Raw genomic sequence first — 20,355 nt, 5'->3', positions numbered from 1 at the left:
TACCAGTGGCCTGTGCGGTGTACGAGTCTGTTCAGAATCTCAGCCCAAAAGCTCTGCACTTTACAAGTGTGTGAAGCCAGCCTTCTCCTCTTGGCAACCTGACAGAGGCCCAATCAGGGTATATTACTGAGTGTAGCTGGGTTTGGTATGCCATATGGGCATAGTTATACTGAACCGTGCGCCCCTACACACCTGTTTCACCCCAGGTTTCCACCCCATGCATCTATAATGAGCTCAGGTATAATGTCCTGCCATTTATCATGTACTTTTAATCATGTCTGGGGTCTAGCCACACATAAAGCGCTGTGTATGTATGTATTTAACTCTCTGTGGCCCAGCTTGGGGTAAAACTCACCCATAGTGTGGGTGGGTCATGGAATGTTGAGCACATCTCCCTAGCAGTACCTACGTTCTTAGCATATTGGAGGAACTGACCTGTAGTTATTCTAAAATATTCTTGTGAAGAAGCAATAGTTACAAATCGTGCTTTGAGCAGTGTGAGCAAATGGAAGAATTCTCCAAATGTTTATGTTCAATTCTCTCTTAATCACTCATCCCTATACCTCGCATACCTGATGCATAAGAAAAGGTACCTGAGAGGGATCCCGAGGACCACGCATCAGCGAGCAGGCGAATGTGTGTCCGCCAACATCCCTTGTAGTGACCGTTGGTTTTTACCATTCATCACCCTCGTCGAACCAATGCTCTGCATGTTGTAACTGGTCTTTCATATAGTAGAGCTCCATATCTGAGGCATTAAGGGGCATATTTACAAGAACGTGGCTCATTATAGGTGATGCACCACTTTTGTTGCCCCGCCCCCTTCACTGGCACCTAACGACCCCATGGTTGCAGCGTATTTACAATGCAGTGCACCATGGCGATCATTAGCAAAATAGCGCCAACATTTTTGCTGCTATTGTGGCACTTTGCTACTCTAGCGTCAAAAGTTTTGACCCTAGTGCAGCAAAGCACAGGGAGGCCCGTTGAACATAATGGGTGCGTCGTTTTAACACCTGCTCTGAGCAGGCGCTAAATATTCCACGAGAAATGTTGTAATCGCCATTTTTACTGGCTTCCCAGCGCCAGAACACCACCCTTGCATACATCATGCCTGGTGCAGGCATAATGTGATGCAGGGGGTTACAAAGTGGCACAATGCAAGGCCGTAACAAAATCACCCCAAGGAGGGACAAACGCAAAGCATTTACCATGGACATGAAGGGATTTTTGAAAGGCAAGCCCAGGAACAAGTGATAGTGATAATTGCACGTTTGCCGATACGTTTCACTGCGAGCAAACTTTTTTTTCATTTTGTGTCTCTTCTTCGCGCTCCTGGCAGCTATGGCGCTTTCATTCGGCACGCTTATGTCAACTGTTTTACTTTTCATTTTCACTTAAAGTGACAAGAAAAGTCCAGTTATGAATTTACAATGCCGATAGCTCTATGTCAAACAAACGCAAGACCCATTGCATGGCAAATGCTTGTTCTCTGTTTCGCTCTCTTCCTCTCGCTCTCTAATGTTTCTCTGTGGCTTTCATTTATCTCTTTTTCCAAACCCTTCTCATTTTCTTTTTGTTTCAGGTTTATTTGTATTCATCCACTTCTCTTACCCTTGCATTCCTCACATATTCTGTGCAGCGATTTTGACATAATTGTAGACTTGCCGCATTTGCCACCCAATCCATTGTCTGCCGCATAATTCGCAGATCTTAACAAAAAGAAAATGTTGCTTCTAGCTCAAACGGTTCAAAAGTTACTAAAATTGCCTCGAGACTTGCTGCGCAGTGGAAGGCTTGTTAGAAACATTGACTGGTCACTATTGTGTAGTTTTTTGCTATATTTAGGTGTTAAATTGGTACTAATGGGGGGCAACTAATGCTCAGACAGCCTCAACAAGTTTAAAAATGACAAAATAATGTCATAACACTCTCACACCATGTGCTGCATACTGCTGCATAATTTGCCTTCTCTTGCCGTGTAATTTACTTAACCCTGCCACATAACTTGGCCCTCCCCTGCTGCATAATTCCGGTGGTCCTGCTTAGCACTCCTAGGTGGTGCAGCCTAGACATGTAGCTTTGAATTCTCTTTCCCAAAACCTCCCCTGCTGTTTCCTGTGTCTTGCACCGTTCTCTTGTTCTTATACCTCGGCCCATATTTATACTTTTTTTTTTTTAGCGCCGCATTTGCGTAATTTTTTAACGCAAAAGCGGCGCAAACTTACAAAACAATTGAATATTGTAAGTGTGCACCGCTTTTGCATAAAAAAATGACGCAATTGCTGCGCTAGAAAAAGTATAAATATGATCCCTCGTGTCTTAGTCTCTTGTACAATTCATCCTCCTTCTACAACTAATGCCCCCTCACTCTTTCTCACATCATCTTCTCACGTTCTCTATCTCACATATCTTTCCCTCTTCCCTCTGATCTCAGGCTTTTCATTTAAACGCTCTAGTTTTCTCTGTTCCTCTGACACACTCCTACCTCTGCCCTTCATCTTGCTCACCACATACACACACTACTCTCTCCCGGTTATCAGTTACAGTTATATGACTGTCCTCTCTCGTGCCTTTCCTTTTACATATCTCCAAATCAGACTTTTTTCTCACACATCCCTGTCTAAGATCCTCCACTCAGTCCCCCGCACTGCTCTCATCATGGCATTGTTACTCGGGTACTCTTTCACGCCTCTCTCTCACTGAGATACTCCCTCACATATACACACATAACCTTACCTCTCAACCCTTATTACCCTTGCAAACCCTTCTTACTTACCCTTCCCGTGTTAACTTTTTAGACCTTTTCCAGGGGCGTAGCTTCAGGAGGGTGTTTGGGGTGTTACACCCCCCTAAAAAATGTATTTTCTTATAAATATTTGGATACAAGTGCTGTAAGGGGTATTGTGAGATGTCAGTCGGATTTCACCAGGAATGTTTACACACACACACACAGAAAAGTGCAGACCTACTCTCACTCTCTGTTTTGAAAAGTCCTAAAAAATATAGGTAATTTTACAAAATATTGTGTTTTTTTCTCTTAGTACTCCTACCAATCCGCAGTCCTCTCCCTTTCCACGGCCCCTTGGGCCCCTCTCATGCACCCTGCTTGTCCTATGATGTCTTTAAACATTATAAGCCAGCTGATTGTTGGAAAATATGAAGCTCACCCCTCCCCAATCTAACAGACCAAACTGCTCCCCTGAACATTTTCTTCTCTCATTCAAGTGCCTGTTTCTCATCTCCTGCTCCTCACACATTCACTTTTCCACTCACTCCCTCTTGCTGGTGAGGTCTGAAGAGAAACTCCCCACGAGTGATTGTAGATTTGAGTCAATGCAGGGGTGATTTCAAGAAAGCAGCTGTGGCCTACCAGTTGTGCCACCTCCACAGTAACTGTGCCCAAGCCGGGCACGCTGCGGCCAACCTCTTCCAGAGGGTTTGAAGAGGTGCTGTGCCACCCCAACCCTTGTATCGCACCTCGCTAAACCGATGAGGGCCGCCACGGACCCCACGGGTATCTGTGGAGCTGAGCTGCACAGTGCTTAACTTGTGCCGGTGTCTCCAGGCGGTGGGCACCGGCGCTCAAGTATGTGGACCGGGATCTAAGAGAAAGTCAGAAAAGTGAGAAAGAAGACTGACGATAGGAAGACAGCAACAAAGGGAGAAGGAATGAATGAAAAAGAACTTGGAAGAGTGGAATAAAGGACATGAAGTATAGAGTGGAAGAGTGGAAGAAGAAAGGCGCGAGCTGAGATCCAGACATCAGCACTGAGCTCCTAAGAGAGGACCTGGGCCCCTGACTTTTTATCAAGAGGAAGATGGTGATTATTAATATTATCATTATTATGAATATTATCATTATTGCCTTGGTTGTTATTGCTAATGTTATTATTATTATTATGTTTGGACCAATGGAGTTATTTTATTATCATTATTATTTTTAGTATTTTTATATTATGTGTATTACTAGTATTACATAATATAATAAATATAATAGTAAATTATTAATACTGTTATATTATTTTTATTATTATTAGTAGTATATTATATAATTATAAACATATTAACTTATATTAGTAGTAGTGTTAATAAATATAATTGATATATCCTTTTTATTTGTAGTAGTATATAATATAATAAACACAATAATAGTAAATTATTAGATTAATTTCATTCATTTTGGTCGTATATATTAATTTAATAAATACAATAACAGTTTACTATTAATAGTAGTAGTTGTATATAACATAATATTACATAAAATATTATTATTGTTATCATTATCATCACTATTATTTTTATCACTATTGTTGTTATTATGAATATTAGTATCAGTATTATTATCACTATTATTGTCGGTATTATTATTGCCACTATTATTATCATCACTATGAATATTATTGGTATTATCATTCACGCTCTTATTTATGGAGGCTCTGCTCCCCTCGTGCAATGTCCGTAAGCAGCAGGTAGCCCGCGCGAGCCTTTGTTACGCCACTGTGAGGCGTGGCTAGAAGAACGAGTGACAGCTCATGGCTGGTGGTCCAGGGGCTCTGCTCCTCTGGTGCAGTGTTTGTAGGGAGCAGGTAGCCGGCGGGGCTGCGGGGGCCTTTGTTATGCCACTGTGAGGCGTGGCTAGAAGAATGAGTGACAGCTCATGGCTGGTGGTCCGGGGGCTCTGCTCCCCTCGTGCAGTGTTCGTAGGCAGCAGGTAGCCCGCGCGAGCCTTTGTTACGCCACTGTGAGGCGTGGCTAGAAGAATGAGTGACAGTTCATGGCTGGTGGTCCGGGGGCTCTGCTCCCCAGGTGCAGTGTTCGTAAGCAGCAGGTAGCCGGCGGGGGCTGCGCTGGTCCTGAGGCGGAACCGCGGACTCAGCGCGGTTCCCACAGTAGATGTTTGTGGGCACTGGCGTAAAAAGGCCCCCGCGGTGCGGGAAGCGGGCGGGTGTTCGCGCACCAGAGGGCCCCCTCAACACACCCGGCACTATGCACGGACCCTGGTCCACGAGAGGTCCTGACTGGGTCATGTACTTTGCTGGGGGGGCTCAAGTTTCTTTACGCCAGTGTTGGCTCATGGCTGGTGGACCGGGACGCGGCTCCCCTCCTGTTTGTAGGTAGCAGGTAGCCGGCGGGGGCCTTTGTTACACCACTGTGAGGCGTAGCTGGAAAGATGAGTGACAGCTCATGGCTGGTGGTCCAGGGGCTCTGCTCCCCTCGTGCATCGTTTGTAGTAAGCAGGTAGCCCGTGGGAACCTTTGTTACGCCACTGTGGGGCGTGGCTGGAAGGGCGAGTGACAGTTCATGGCTGGTGGTCCAGGGGCTCTGCTCTCCTCGTGCAGTGTTTGTAGGGAGCAGGTAGCCCGCGGGGCTGCGGGGGCCTTTGTTACGCCACTGTGGGGCGTGGCTGGAAGGATGAGTGACAGCTCATGGCTGGTGGTCCGGGGCTCTACTCCACTCGTGCAGTGTTTGTAGGGAGCAGGTAGCCGACGGGGCTGCGGGGAGCCTTTGTTACGCCACTGTGGGGCATAGCCGGATGGATGAGTGACAGTTCATGGCTGGTGGTCCTGGGGCTCTGCTCCCCTCGTGCAGTGTTTGTAGGTAGCAGGTAGCCGACGGGGGCAGCGCTGGTCATGAGACTGAGCCGCGGACACAGCGCGGTTCCCGCGGGTCCCACAGTGGATGGTTCAGGGGCGCTCCCGGAAGGATGAGAGAGTTCACCGCTGGTGGTCCAGGGGCGCGGCTCCCATCGTGCTCTGTTTGCATGCACGGCCCTCCAGCAGCACAACATCCTGCTAGCGCACGTGGCTGCCAGCTGGCCTCAGGGGGGCCATTCCCACTCTCATTACTGGATGGTGGAGGTTGAGTGATGAGCATAGGGGGGAGCGGGCAGCCTGGCAGGACCCCCACCCCCTTCCACTGCTGAGCACGGTCACACCCGCCCATCTGCTGCAGGCGGGACCCTGGAAGGCAGCTGACTGCTGGGAAGTGTGGAAGCGTGTGCTGAGCAAGACATACTCCTGCCTGCGCGAGGGTGCTGCTGGGAGCAACATCTGGGCGCCTGGGGCCCTTGTAACACCAGCTGATGGGAGCCTTTCCAGGGGAGGGTGTCTTTCAGGAACACAAAGAGCATGGGGTGGGGGCGGGGGTCTATGTTAAAGCTGCAGGGGGCATGTAGCCTCACCCCCAGGAGGCCCCCATGGCACCCCAGCCTGCCCCTAGTGGGCACTGACACAGCCGCCCACCCCTTCCTTCCAGGTCACAGGAGGCCAGCCATAACCTTATGATGTTTACTGCATCGTGCATTACTTCCCGTGACGCCCGCTTCCTTGGGGGTTACGGTATTCATTTTAGCGCCCCCTCCCCCGCACACGTGCCCTCTCATAATTTAACCATGAGCTCAATTATCTCCTTATATTTCCTTGAGGAGGTGGCCTCTTCTCGAGCAGAGGTAGGGAGTTCGGATCCCAGCTTGCCCGCGTCAGCCAAGCGTGTGATCCTGTGCAGACCACTTTATTTCTACTCTCGTGTCTCTTGTCTGGCGGAAGTATCCTGAGACACACTCGCGCGAAATAAAGGTTATTGAAAACCAAACATTTCCACATAGAAGAGCTGGTCCATTTCAAACTAGTTCCCTCATAGAACAACCGAACACGGTCAAAGATGTTGGGGAGACAAATAAAAAAACAAGCCTTGGCAAAGCCAATAGGTTTCGCCTTTGCGAAATCCATTGGCTTGGTCAATGTATTTAACATGTTGCTCAACAGATGTGGGCTCTGATGCAATATTGGGAAATGGCACAGTTCTCTGGTTTGGAAGTAATAAACCAGCTTTAATTAGGTTCCAGTGAGCCCTTTAGATCTCTGTGCCCCGGTGTCACTTCACCTGCTGCACTATGACGGTCTCCTCCCTTTAATCCAGGGAGTTTAACAGTTTCAAAGGATATATAGAAGCAAATACACCATTGTCATTGTAAGTTCATTGTACAAATCCCTCAGACAGTGCAGACTGGAGTCCAACTGAAGGGCAAAGCACCAAGCACCCAGGGCTGTAAGTGGGATGAAAAAACTGTTAAACCCGGTTTCCTGCGTACCAGGGCACTCCGGGGCTTCCGCTCCAATCACATCAACTGGAGTATTCCCTGCTGGTGTCCTCGGACCTCCGTACTAGCGGACCCAAAACTGGGCAACCAAGTACTCCTCTCTAGCACCTGACTCTCAGGTTAGCAAGGCAGAGCAGTCCAGGCTTGCTCACAGACCTTCACACTGAGAGTTGAGGGTTCGACTCCAGGTATATCCATAGTCATTCCCTTCCTTTCCAACTGCAAATGTTTATGGCTCATACTGAAAGGTGATCTTATTCTTTTTAATTGAGAAATACATTTTTCTTTTTAAATTTACGCAGACATATCTCATTTTATGTATATCATCCATCAAAGCCTAAAAAAAGCCCTCTCTCTCTCTCTTTTTCAATCTTTCTCCCACTCACATAGCCACTCAGACCCTTTTGTACCTACTCACAGACCCACTCAGACACTCACACACCCACTCACAGACCCATTCAGACCCTCGTGCACCCACTCACAGCCCGTCAGACCCTCATGCACCCACTCACAGACCCATTCAGTCACTCACAGACCCTCTCAGACTCTTAAACACCTATCCACAGACCCACTCACACCCTCATGCACCCACTCACAGACCTGCACTGACACACCCACTAAGACACTGATGCATGCAATCTCACACCCAGAGACTCTCTCAGCCACTCTCACCCCCAATACACTCTCTTACATCTATTCTCACACCCAGAGAGATAGGCTGCAGCCAACTCACGCCGCTCACAACCAAATGCAGAGGTTGAGTGGTTAGGAGGGTTGGCTGCAGGGACTGACTGCAGGCTAGGCCTTGTGGGCAACCCCTGCTGCGCACGGGCAAAGGCCGTTCACGGTGCGAGGTTGGGTGCACAGATGGGGTTGGCCTCAGGGCCGAAGGCCATGTGCAGCAGTGGTTGGATTAACGAATAGTAATAAACATTACTATGCGTTAAGAAAACATTGAAATTCACTGAAAAAAACAAAGGTTACAGGGACATTATAGTTAGGAAATAGAATTTAAAACAACATAGAAATTCACTGAAAAAATCAACAGTTACAGGGACATTATAGTTAGGCTCACATTTTAAACGTTTAAAATCATAGAAATTCACCTGTTATATTTAGAGTTATCTCAAGTAACTGTAACTCGTGCCCTAAGGTATCTATAACTTGCGCCCTCGCCATGCACTGCTAATTACCCCACAAATTATGGCACTTATGACATCTTTGATAATATCATTGATAATATCAATGTAATATTTGCAGTAACATTTTTGACAAAAAAACTGTTCATGGTGTGAGTTATAGTTGTTGACAGGGTGGGCGGAAGAATTAACCTTTCTAAATTAATATTTGACAACTATCACTTTTAAAATAATACTTCTCAATGCACTGATATAATCTCATATACTAAGTAGAAATGGTTCCGTATGTTTATGACATACCATTTTTTTAATTTGAATTTTTGCAGGTTTCTTGCAAGATGTCTTCACTTTACCTTTAAATAAATGCTTGCCCATTTATTTAACAATTTTTAAATGTTCATGTTAAGTCTAGTGAACAGCAGCCCAGTTCTGCTGTCCACTAGGAAGGCCGCATGTAACGGTCAGGAGGGCCGCAGGCGGCCCGGGCCATACTTTGTGTTTCACTGACCTAATCTATTCCTAGAATAAGAATTTAACTGTCTTGCCTGGAGGCCACCACTGCCACCTGTCACTGTCGCACGCTCTCTTGGGTGGAAGGAGACATGGGAAGGAGAAGTGGGTGGCTTCTGTACTCTCTGTCTCGGGTGAAGAGAGAAAGGGATGGCGTCCTGCACCCTCTGTTGAGTGGTATCTACGGTCTTCTCATTGGTGGAGAGTGGGGTGACTTCCACCACGCTCTCCAGTGCCACTCATTATCATGTCATTTCCACCCAAATAACTAAACCCTAAAACCAGTGGATCAAGCCCACATTAATCTCCATTTGGAAAGTTTTTTTTATATAATTTTCAGGTGAAAAAAGAAGACCCACTAATTAGCATAATGATGAGATAACTAGAAATGACGTTACAAGACCTTTGGCTCAATGATAGCATCACAGGAAGTCCAGTTTACATTATATGTAATATCAATAAGGGATAATGACCATGGACTAGGTGCCTGCACAACCAGTCACAAAATGCCGGTCGTAATTTGTGACCAGTATTTTTGCAACCAGTGTGGTAAGCTCCGAAGCGACCTAGGTACTAATAGGCTGATTTGCAAATCACAGATCTGTAGCGGTTGCAATTTGACTTGCCTCATGAATATTAATGAGGTAGGTTGCAATCTGTGACCCACCTGGATTCTCTGGCATCACATGGATGGGGCTCAGCAGATCACCATGTCTGTGATTGTTTTTAAATAAAGCAATATTTTGTTTTAAACGCAGCCCGTTTTCCTTAATGGAAAATGGGATGTGTTTTAAAATAACAAATTAAATATTTCATTTTTATTTTTTAAACATTTAAGCAGTCAATTCACTCGAAGGCTTTGTGGTGGCAGGTGGAGGCACTGACGGCAGAGTCAGGGGTAACTGCTTGGCTATGGGCATGCCTCTGGCATCTCAATCCGTAGCTGCCACGGGGTCTTGCAAGTGGATCAGTGGCACAACGTCCACCTCCTCTCCATTGAGTGAATCACTTTGACCCAGAGAGTTCTCCAACAGTGTCATCAATGGTCAGAGTTAAGTGGAGCTCACGTTTGATTTTGAGATTGGGCATTCTCATATCACTGCAGATGTGTACCTCATCAGGTTACTTGGGTTTCTTAGCAACAACGATAGGAGAGACCCACGGGTTGGTCCTGTCACCTACTCAATGATGTCTGTTCTTCTAGAAGTTTCAGTTCTTTCTCAACTTTGGAGCAAAGGTGGAAAGCTATTGGTCGATGTTGGCGCACCACCGGGGCAACTGACTCGTCAATGCGGAGGTGGACAACTTTTACCTTTTAGGCATCCGATGCTGTTAAAGAGAAGTGAAAACTCTTGTAGCAGTTTGTGGAGATCATTAGCATGTATGGTGAAAGCAATCTGTACTAGATTGAGTTCTTGGGTGGTGCGGCAGCTTTTAAGGAATCCCTCTCCTTCTTGGGACACAGACTTTCGCCCCTGTGCATGTAGTGTCATGCCTGACTTAAGCTTGGAACACACATTCCAGCCATAGAGATGAACAGGTGCAGAAATTGAATACTTAGACTCTGGTGTTGCGTAGAACTGGTAGGTTTGATAGACCGCAGTAAATGTGGTCAGCCATGAGGTTTGTGGATGCTCCGATGTCCATGAGGGCAGAGACTGTGTGACCGTCAATGAAAACGAAACATGTGTGAGTCAAATGGTCTGTGGTGTGGCATGGATCAATCATCTGCATGACATGGACTACCTTTTCATCATTCATGTCACTGTCGGTGAGCGTGGTAGGGGGAGAATCCACTCCCTTGGTGACTGCTTTTGGTTGTGTTGAAGACTGCTTCAAGGTGGAGTGGCATATCTTGGAGAAGTAATTGATTTTGCCCCAGGAGCTGCAGGTTTTCCCTCGTGCTGGGCAGTCACCAGTATGGAGGTATAAGCCACCACACCATCTGCAAAGATGGCCAATTGTTTTCAGCTGATGAGGTTCTGGTTTCAGTTGTGGGTTTCTTTGCATATTGCATTGACGTGTGAGCGGTACGCCAGTTCTATGAGGACTGCTCTTGCTTTAGACTTTAGTGCTTGGGCCTTAGTGCTTTTTGGACCGCCATAGGGTCAGAATGTCTCCCATGGTCATGTTTGGTTCCTGCATGATGAGCTCTCGGATTTTCAGTGATGTGCAACCTTGTATAAATTGTGCTCTCACTTCGTCCTCCTCATCCAGCAGCATGCATGTACTTGCTAGTTCTTTCAGGCAGCTGTAAGACACATCCATGGATTCGTCCGGTTGCTTCCGCGCTTGGCGAAGGAGGAAGCAATCATAGTTGGGGTTAGCGTGAGGTTTGAAATGTACGGTGATGGAGTTCTTCAGCATGTATGTGCTCAGAGACCAGCTTCGTCCACGACCTTGGAGATTTTGTGTATATCTGCTCCTCCTAGGAGAAGGAGTAGGGGCAGGTGTCTGTCATCTGCAAAGTCTACTGCCTCAAAGGACGTCTCGAGGCATTCTACCCAGACCTGCCAGTAAACGGCTTGTAAAGGTGGAGGACCTGTGACCATAAAAGGCTCTATGGCTGACAGACATGATCAGGACAAACCAAACATATCAACACCCTTGGGGAGACCCTAACTTCCTTGCTCTCGGGCATTCTACAATGGTGTTGCCAAAACTGCTGAAGCAAAAATACATCCCCCCATGCGGGCCCATCCCACAGGAGCCATTGTCCAACAGAGGAGAGCAGGAGAGAACCATAGAATGAAAATCCATTTCACCAGACAGGTGTCTCCGCAGGCAAGATATTCCACAAGCTGCGCTTTATATGTTGTGTCCAAAGGGCAAAGCCAGTGGCAGAAAGGCCACATGATGCCCTGAGAAGAAGAGCGAGGTGTGTGGGGGTGGAGAGGGCAGAGGAGGCAGCAAGACACCAAAGTAATACCAAAGCTGATGATCCGTGTAATAGGTGTCTGTAACCAGCTCCTAGGGTATTTAATGCCTTTTAGGTTTGCAGGAGATGGTAACTAGACCCTGTCAAGAATAGATAGACATAGCCAGTCAGGGACCTGTGCCAAAAACGCTTAAGGTGTTCTATAACACATAGGGGCATATTTATGAAAGGCTTATTGGCATTACTTAGATGAGATGGGCGTCAGGAATGTGAGGGGGAAATTGGGCAAGGGTTCAGGCCCAAACATGGAAGATGCCACAGGAAGAATCCCTTAGCTTCTCTGCCTTTTACCTAGTAGTCTGTGCTACAGTTGAACAAGTCCCTGATCTGAGACTAAGGCACAGGATTCTCAAAGGTGTCACGGAAAAATGCTGCACTGCGTTGCGTGACAGGGAGAGAGCAGGAGAGCACCATATTCACACCAGGGGCATTTTTGACATATCCCTCTCAGGGGTGGATTAGCCACAGGACAAGATACCCACTGGCCACTAGTCCTCACACCCTGTAACACACCCTAAATCTAGGGTTTAAGGGGTACCCCTGACACCAGAACTTCAGATCTGTTGTGAGACCCAATACTACGACGAGACAGGACTCCATGAAGAGAGGTGCAATGTCTACACCTGTGGTAGCCACTATGCATACCACTGGAGTTCGCCTCACCCAGGACCAGAGACTGGTTCCAGAAGGAAGGTGAACCCCCTGCAACTGGACTCCTTCACCAGGACTCCCTAGCTCTAGAGGTACTTGTCCTCTGATAATGTCAGAAACAGACAGCACTTCCACGACCACTGGAGAACTGTCCACCTGGCTATGAAACGTGGTCACCAAAAGTAACTGGTCAGGAGTCTTCAGAGAACTGCAAACCCGATCCTCAGTGAGGCTCAGCTTTCTTCAATGTTCCCCTGGTGCTTTAGAGGATGATTTCTCAAACCGCTGTGCTTGCTGGCACCAAGGCTTGATGGTGGTCAGTCTTACTATAACATGCTTTACTCGATGCTCCAGGCCCAAGGATCCATTGTCACCATTCAACAATTCACCACAGAGGCTCCGTTATCCAGTCTTTGCATCTCCTTTTAACCTGTGTTGGCATGCCTGGTAAAGTCAGCACCCGCGGATCCCGTTCGGCACCACGGATAGCCAGGAGCACCTCTGCACCCAAGACCCCTGAGTGTCAGTGAGCTGTTCTGCCTAGTTCGAAGCCAGCTCCAAGCTTAAGAACCAGAGGTCTTCACTAACTCAACCTGCAAGTCACTTTTTGCTAAAGTGCCAACTGCAGGGCAGCAAGTCCCGCTCAGCACCAAGAACAGCCGGCGCCCCTCTGCATCTCAGCCCTTGGGCCAGATAACATTGCACATTGCACAGACTGTTGAAGCTTGGTCTGTGGGCCCACAAGACCTTAACCCCAGGTCGTTCCATGGAACTCATCTGACAAGTGACTGATTGCATACTGTGTTTTCTCCCATTGACCACAATAGTAAGTTTAACAGCTCTGCAAAGCACTGACAAAATTGACAACTCTGGTTATCCTTAGTGTATCTACTTCGTTATGGTGTCTAAAATTATATAAAATCTGCTTTACTTTTTATAAATTGGTGTTGGATTTCACTCGAGTCGTGTGTCAATTACTTATGGCCCATTTTGGTGCTGTGAAATGCTTAACACATGTTCCTCCAAGTAACCCTGACTGCTCTTTGCCACTCTACCAGGACTGAGCTAAGGTTTCCCAGTGGGAGTCCAAGGTCCACTTTTGGGTATCATGATAGTATTACATGGTAAGACTCCTCAGTCACACCACATAATACTGCCACCAGTCTACAACTGAACTATATGCCACTGCACTGTACATACACTGCTTATCTGTATGCCAATGCACTCTGTGCCAATACACTCTACACCACTACACTCTATATCGCAGCACTCTACACCTCTGCACTCTATCGTGCACCATTCCATCTTACCCTGCACCACTTCACTCTACTCTCAAATAATCTACTGTAAGCCACTGCAGTCCATGCCACTCTACTCTACCCTGCGTCATTGCACTCTATGCCACAAAAAATAATGCTGTGCTCCTCCACTTCACTCTGTGCCAATCTACTCTGCGCCACTCTATTCTATGCCACTCTGCTGTACGTCACTGTACTATACAGAACTTTACTTCAAACCGACGCACCCTGAGCAAATGCACTCTATGCCATTCTACTTTGCCCCACTGTACTTTACGCTACGTCACTCTATGCCACTCTTCCCCACTTTGCAACTCTCAACTCTATGATGCTGTACTCAAACTCTACTCCACTCTATGCCAATCTACTCCACTACTCTATTCTATGATGCTCTATGCAACTCACTCTACTCCAGTCCTTGCCACTTTACTCTATGACACACTACTCCACTCTACGCCACTCCAGTACTCTGCTCTGCACCCCTCCAGTACTCCACTCTACGCCATTCCAGTCCACCCCACTCCATGCCACTTCACTCTGAGGAACTCCACAACACTGAATGCCATTCCACTCTACTACACTATTCCACTCTGTGCCACTCCACAACACTGAGTGCCATTCCACTCTACTACACTACTCCACTCTGTGCCACTCCACAACAGTGCGTGCCATTCCACTCTACTACACTACTCCAGTCTGCGCCACTCCACAACACTGAATGCCATTCCACTCTACTACACCACTCCACAACAGTGCGTGCCATTCCACTCTACTATGCTACTCCACTCTGTGCCACTCCACAACAGTGCGTGCCATTCCACTCTACTCCACTACTCCACTCTGTGCCACTCCACAACACTGAGTGCCATTCCACTCTACTACACTGTAGGAGGCTGGACTGGCTTGTAGTGAGTACCAAGGGGTACTTACACCTTGCACCAGGCCCAGGTATCCCTTATTAGTGTATAGGGTGTCTAGTAGCTTAGGCTGATAGATAATGGTAGCTTAGCAGAGCAGCTTAGGCTCAACTAGGAGACGAGTGAAGCTCCTACAGTACCACTAGTGTCATATGCACAATATCATAAGAAAACACAATACACAGATATACTAAAAATAAAGGTACTTTATTTTTATGACAATATGCCAAAAGTATCTCAGTGAGTACCCTCAGTATGAGGATAGCAAATATACACAAGATATATGTACACAATACCAAAAATATGCAGTATAGTATTAGAAAACAGTGCAAACAATGTATAGTTACAATAGGATGCAATAGGGATAGGGGCAACACAAACCATATACTCCAAAAGTGGAATGCGAACCACGAATGGACCCCAAAGCTATGTGACCTTGTAGAGGGTCGCTGGGACTGTAAGAAAACAGTGAGGGTTAGAAAAATAGCCCACCCCAAGACCCGGAAAAGTGAGTGCAAAGTGCACTAAAGTTCCCCAAAGAGCACAGAAGTCGTGATAGGGGAATTCTGCAGGAAAGACCAAAACCAGCAATGCAACAACGATGGATTTCCAGACGAGGGTACCTGTGGAACAAGAGGACCAAGTCCAAAAGTCACGATCAAGTCGAGAGTGGGCAGATGCCCAGGAAATGCCAGCTGTGGGTGCAAAGAAGCTGCTACTGGACAGTAGAAGCTGAGGATTCTGCAAGAACGACAAGGGCTAGAAACTTCCCCTTTGGAGGATAGATGTCCCACGCCGTGGAGAGTCGTGCAGAAGTGTTTTCCTGCGGAAAGACTGTAAACAAGCCTTGCTAGCTGCAAAGCTTGCGGTTGGGGTTTTTGGGTGCTGCTGTGGCCCAGGAGGGACCAGGATGTCGCAATTGCGTCAGGGGACAGAGGGAGCGCCCAGCAAGACAAGGAGCCCTCTCAGAAGCAGGCAGCACCCGCAGAAGTGCCAGAACAGGCTCTACAAAGTGGAGTGAAATGGTGCTCACCCGAAGTTGCACAAAGGAGTCTCACGCCGCCGGAGGACAAGTCAGGAGGTCGTGCAATGCAGGTTAGAGTGCCGTGGACCCAGGCTTGGCTGTGCACAAAGGATTACCTCAGAAAGTGCACAGGAGCCGGAGTAGCTGCAAAACACACGGTTCCCAGCAATGCAGACTGGCGTGGGGAGGCAAGGACTTACCTCCACCAAACTTGGACTGAAGAGTCACTGGACTGTGGGAGTCACTTGGACAGAGTTGCTGAGTTCAAGGGACCTCGCTCGTCATGCTGAGAGGAGACCCAGAGGACCAGTGATGCAGTTCTTTGATGCCTGCGGTTGCAGGGGGAAGATTCCGTCGACCCACGGGAGATTTCTTCGGAGCTTCTAGTGCAGGGAGGAGGCAGACTACCCCCACAGCATGCACCACCAGGAAAACAGTTGAGAAGGCGGCTGGATCAGCGTTACAGTGTTGCAGTAGTCGTCGTTGCTACTTTGTTGCAGTTTTGCAGGCTTCCAGCGCGGTCAACAGTCGATTCCTTGGCAGAAGGTGAAGAGAGAGATACAGAGGAACTCTGATGAGCTCTTGCATTCGTTATCTAAGGAAATCCCCAAAGCAGAGACCCTAAATAGCCAGAAAAGAGGGTTTGGCTACTTAGGAGAGAAGATAGGCTAGCAACACCTGAAGGAGCCTATCAGAAGGAGTCTCTGACGTCACCTGCTGGCCCTGGCCACTCAGAGCCGTCCAGTGTGCCAGCAACACCTCTGTTTCCAAGATGGCAGAGGTCTGGAGCACACTGGAGGAGCTCTGGGCACCTCCCAGGGGAGGTGCAAGTCAGGGGAGTGGTCACTCCCCTTTCCTTTGTCCAGTTTCGCGCCAGAGCAGGGCTGAGGGGTCCCTGAACCGGTGTAGACTGGCTTATGCAGAAATGGGCACCATCTGTGCCCATGAAAGCATTTCCAGAGGCTGGGGGAGGCTACTCCTCCCCTGCCTTAACACCTTATTCCAAAGGGAGAGGGTGTAACACCCTCTCTCTGAGAAAGTCCTTTGTTCTGCCTTCCTGGGCCAAGCCTGGCTGGACCCCAGGAGGGCAGAAATCTGTCTGAGGGGTTGGCAGCAGCAGCAGCTGCAGTGAAACCCCTGAGAATGCAGTTTGGCAGTACCCGGGTCTGTGCTAGAGACCCGTGGGATCATGGGATTGTGCCAACAATGCCAGGATGGCATAGAGGGGGCAATTCCATGATCTTAGACATGTTACATGGCCATATTCGGAGTTACCATTGTGAAGCTACACATAGGTAGTGACCTATATGTAGTGCACACATGTAATGGTGTCCCCGCACTCACAAAGTCCAGGGAATTGGCCCTGAACAATGTGGGGGCACCTTGGCTAGTGCCAGGGAGCCCACACACTAAGTAACTTAGCACCCAACCTTTACCAGGTAAAGGTTAGACATATAGGTGACTTATAAGTTACTTAAGTGCAGTGTAAAATGGCTGTGAAATAACGTGGACGTTATTTCACTCAGGCTGCAGTGGCAGGCCTGTGTAAGAATTGTCAGAGCTCCCTATGGGTGGCAAAAGAAATGCTGCAGCCCATAGGGATCTCCTGGAACCCCAATACCCTGGGTACCTCAGTACCATATATACCATATACTAGGGAATTATAAGGGTGTTCCAGTATGCCAATGTAAATTGGTGAAATTGGTCACTAGCCTGTTAGTGACAATTTGGAAAGAAATGAGAGAGCATAACCACTGAGCTTCTGGTTAGCAGAGCCTCAGTGAGACAGTTAGGCATCACACAGGGAACACATACATATAGGTCACCAACGTATGAGCACTGGGGTCCTGGCTAGCAGGGTCCCAGTGACACATAACAAACATACTGAAAACATAGGGTTTTCAGTATGAGCACTGGGCCCTGGCTAGCAGGATTCCAGTGAGACAGTGAAAACACCCTGACATACACTCACAAACAGGCCAAAAGTGGGGGTAACAAGGCTAGAAAGAGGCTACTTTCTCACACAACCCCCCCCCCCCAAACGAAGGACAATAAGGCTAACCTTGGCCAGTTGAGACTTTATTGTCTAAGTGGTGATAAGTAGAGAGTTGCTCTGCAATAGACTGGTTACTCCCTTTATCATCCACTATATGGTTACTTCCCTGTGGGGATGTAAACCACCCTGTTTGAAGTTTTTTTGGCTAAGCAACAATGTGAAGATATATTTTCAGAGTTTCTATCAGTAAGTTTTAGTTTAGAGCAGTGGGAATTGTCCACTGAACCTATTTGTAGTGATGAAAATGCCAGACAGGGATGCTGTGTCAATAAAGCCATAGCTGGGCAAAAACTTTGTCCATATGGCTGGAAGAGAGAACAGGGATGCTGTTTCTCTTGATTTGGAGCAGGGCATGGATGCTGTCCTATGAGCTCCACACTAGGGCAGGGATGCTGTCCTAAGTGTTGTGAGGCAGTGCAGGGTTTCTGCACTAAAGTTTCTCTGGGAGGATTGGAGGGATGCTCCATGTTAACTAAAATGGTGCTCTTTTTCTCACCAATGTTAGTTATCCCACAGAGAGGTACTTCCACCTCAGGGAGTACAGCTATGCCAGCTGATGATTCCCTTGGAACAGGTGCCACCCCAGGAGAGGTTTCTCCCACCACAGGAATGGTATCCTGAATGGCAGAGTGGTTAGGGGATACTGTGATACCCTTTTTACCTGTTGTTGGAGAGGGATCCTGAGTTTTCAGGCCTTCTCTCCTTTGCTTTTTCATTTCAGTAGAAATGAGAGGGAACAATTCCTCTGGGATGCCCAGCATGGCTGCATGGGCATAAAACTCTACATCAGCCCAACCTGAGGCCTCTAGGTCATTACCTAAGAGACAGTCTACAGGTAAGCTAGGTGATACCACCACCTGCTTAGGGCCAGTAATTCCACCCCAACTAAACTGAATTATAGCTAAGGGAAGAAACTTAGTGGAGTTATGGACATCAATAATTTTATACTGTTGTCCAATGATCTGTTGTTCAGGAGCCACTAGGTTTTCAGTCACCAAAGTGATACTGGCACCTGTGTCCCTGTAGGCCTGGGCCTCAGCACCATTTATTGATACTGTCTGCCTGTACTTATCCATTGTAAGGGGACAAGCAGCCAGTGTGGCAAGGCCAATGCCACTAGGTGTGACAGAAACTGTCTTGGGACTGACTACCCCAGTTTCTATAATGGACCCATAAGTGAACCCAACTACACCGTTAACTTGACTGTTGCCAACAGTCCCACCACTAGTACCACTACTGCTAGGGGCACTAGAGCTTGATGTATTAGTGGTGGTAGGCTCAGGGGGTTTACCTGGACAGGACTTATCCCCTGGCCTATGGCCTCTGTTTTTACAGACAAAGCACCAAGGCTTTTTAAATTGTGTAGGTTGAGAAGAAGAGGAAGAATTTGTTTTATCCCCACCTCCTGAAGAGTGTTTAAGATTTGAAGAAGGATCTTTGGTTTTACCCTTATCCCCATGCTTATCCTGAGATTTCTCACCATCTTTCTACTTGCCATCCTTGTCACCCCCTGTATGAACTTTTCTGTTCACCCTTGTTCTGACCCATTTGTCTGCCTTCTTTCCCAATTCTTGGGGAGAGGTCAGATCAGAGTCTACCAGGTACTGGTGTAACAAATCAGACACACAATAAAAAATATGCTCTCTCAGGATTAAGTTATACAGGCTTTCATAGTCAGAAACTTTACTGCCATGTAACCACCCCTCCAAGGCCTTCACTGAATGGTCAACAAAGTCTACCCAGTCTTGTGAAGACTCCTTTTTGGTTTCTCTGAACTTCATCCTGTACTGTTCAGTGGTTAAGCCATAACCATCTAGGAGTGCATTCTTAAGAACTGTAAAATTATTGGCATCACTTTCTTTTACAGTAAGGAGCCTATCCCTACCCTTTCCACTGAAAGATAGCCATAGGATAGCAGCCCACTGCCTTTGAGGGACCTCCTGTACAACACAGGTCCTCTCAAGTGCAGCAAACCACTTGTTAGTGTCATCCCCCTCCTTGTAAGGGGGAACTATCTTGTGCAGATTCCTAGAATCATGCTCTTTTGCAGGATGACTATTTGGAATACTGCTGCTGCCACCATGGGTTTCTAAACCCAATTTCTGTCTTTCTCTTTCTATTTGCAAGGACTGCCTATCTAAATCCAGCTGTTGCTTCTTGAGCTTCAGTCTGGATTGTTCCACTCTCAATCTATTGAGCTCCCTTTCTAACACCCTGTCATCGGGGTGGGTGGGTAGGGCATGTCTTGAAACAGAGGAATGGTGAGAATGAACAGAAGGGGACCTGGCCCTAACAGATGACACCCTAACAGCTTGGCTAACAGAAACAGCACTTCTACTATGATGAGAAGGGATACTCTTACTGTGATGTGAGACAACACTATCAGTGTGATGTGACACTACCTCAGTACCATCTATGCTAGGTTGTCTGCTAATGGTCAGGCTAGGAAGTTTCCTTTCTAAATCTTTTGCTAGGGGTGCCCCAGGGTCAGATTGGGAACCATCAGCTAATTTTTAACCAGAAGTGCCACCTCTGGCTTTATCTTGTTCAACAAGCATATTAACCAATAGTTCTCTAGAGGGATTCTTCCTTACACTTAAACCTCTTTCTATGCAGACTCCCCTTGCTCCTTTCCAGCTAAGGTGACCATAAGCAAGTTTGGACAGATCAACAGTTTGGCCTGTGCCAGACATTTTAGAAAGTGTTTAAGGGATAGAAAA

Source organism: Pleurodeles waltl, chromosome 11 (assembly GCF_031143425.1).
Source record: "Pleurodeles waltl isolate 20211129_DDA chromosome 11, aPleWal1.hap1.20221129, whole genome shotgun sequence".
Classification (NCBI taxonomy): domain Eukaryota; kingdom Metazoa; phylum Chordata; class Amphibia; order Caudata; family Salamandridae; genus Pleurodeles; species Pleurodeles waltl.
The sequence above is the reverse complement of the archived record's forward strand: the minus strand, read 5'-3'. Positions refer to the sequence as shown.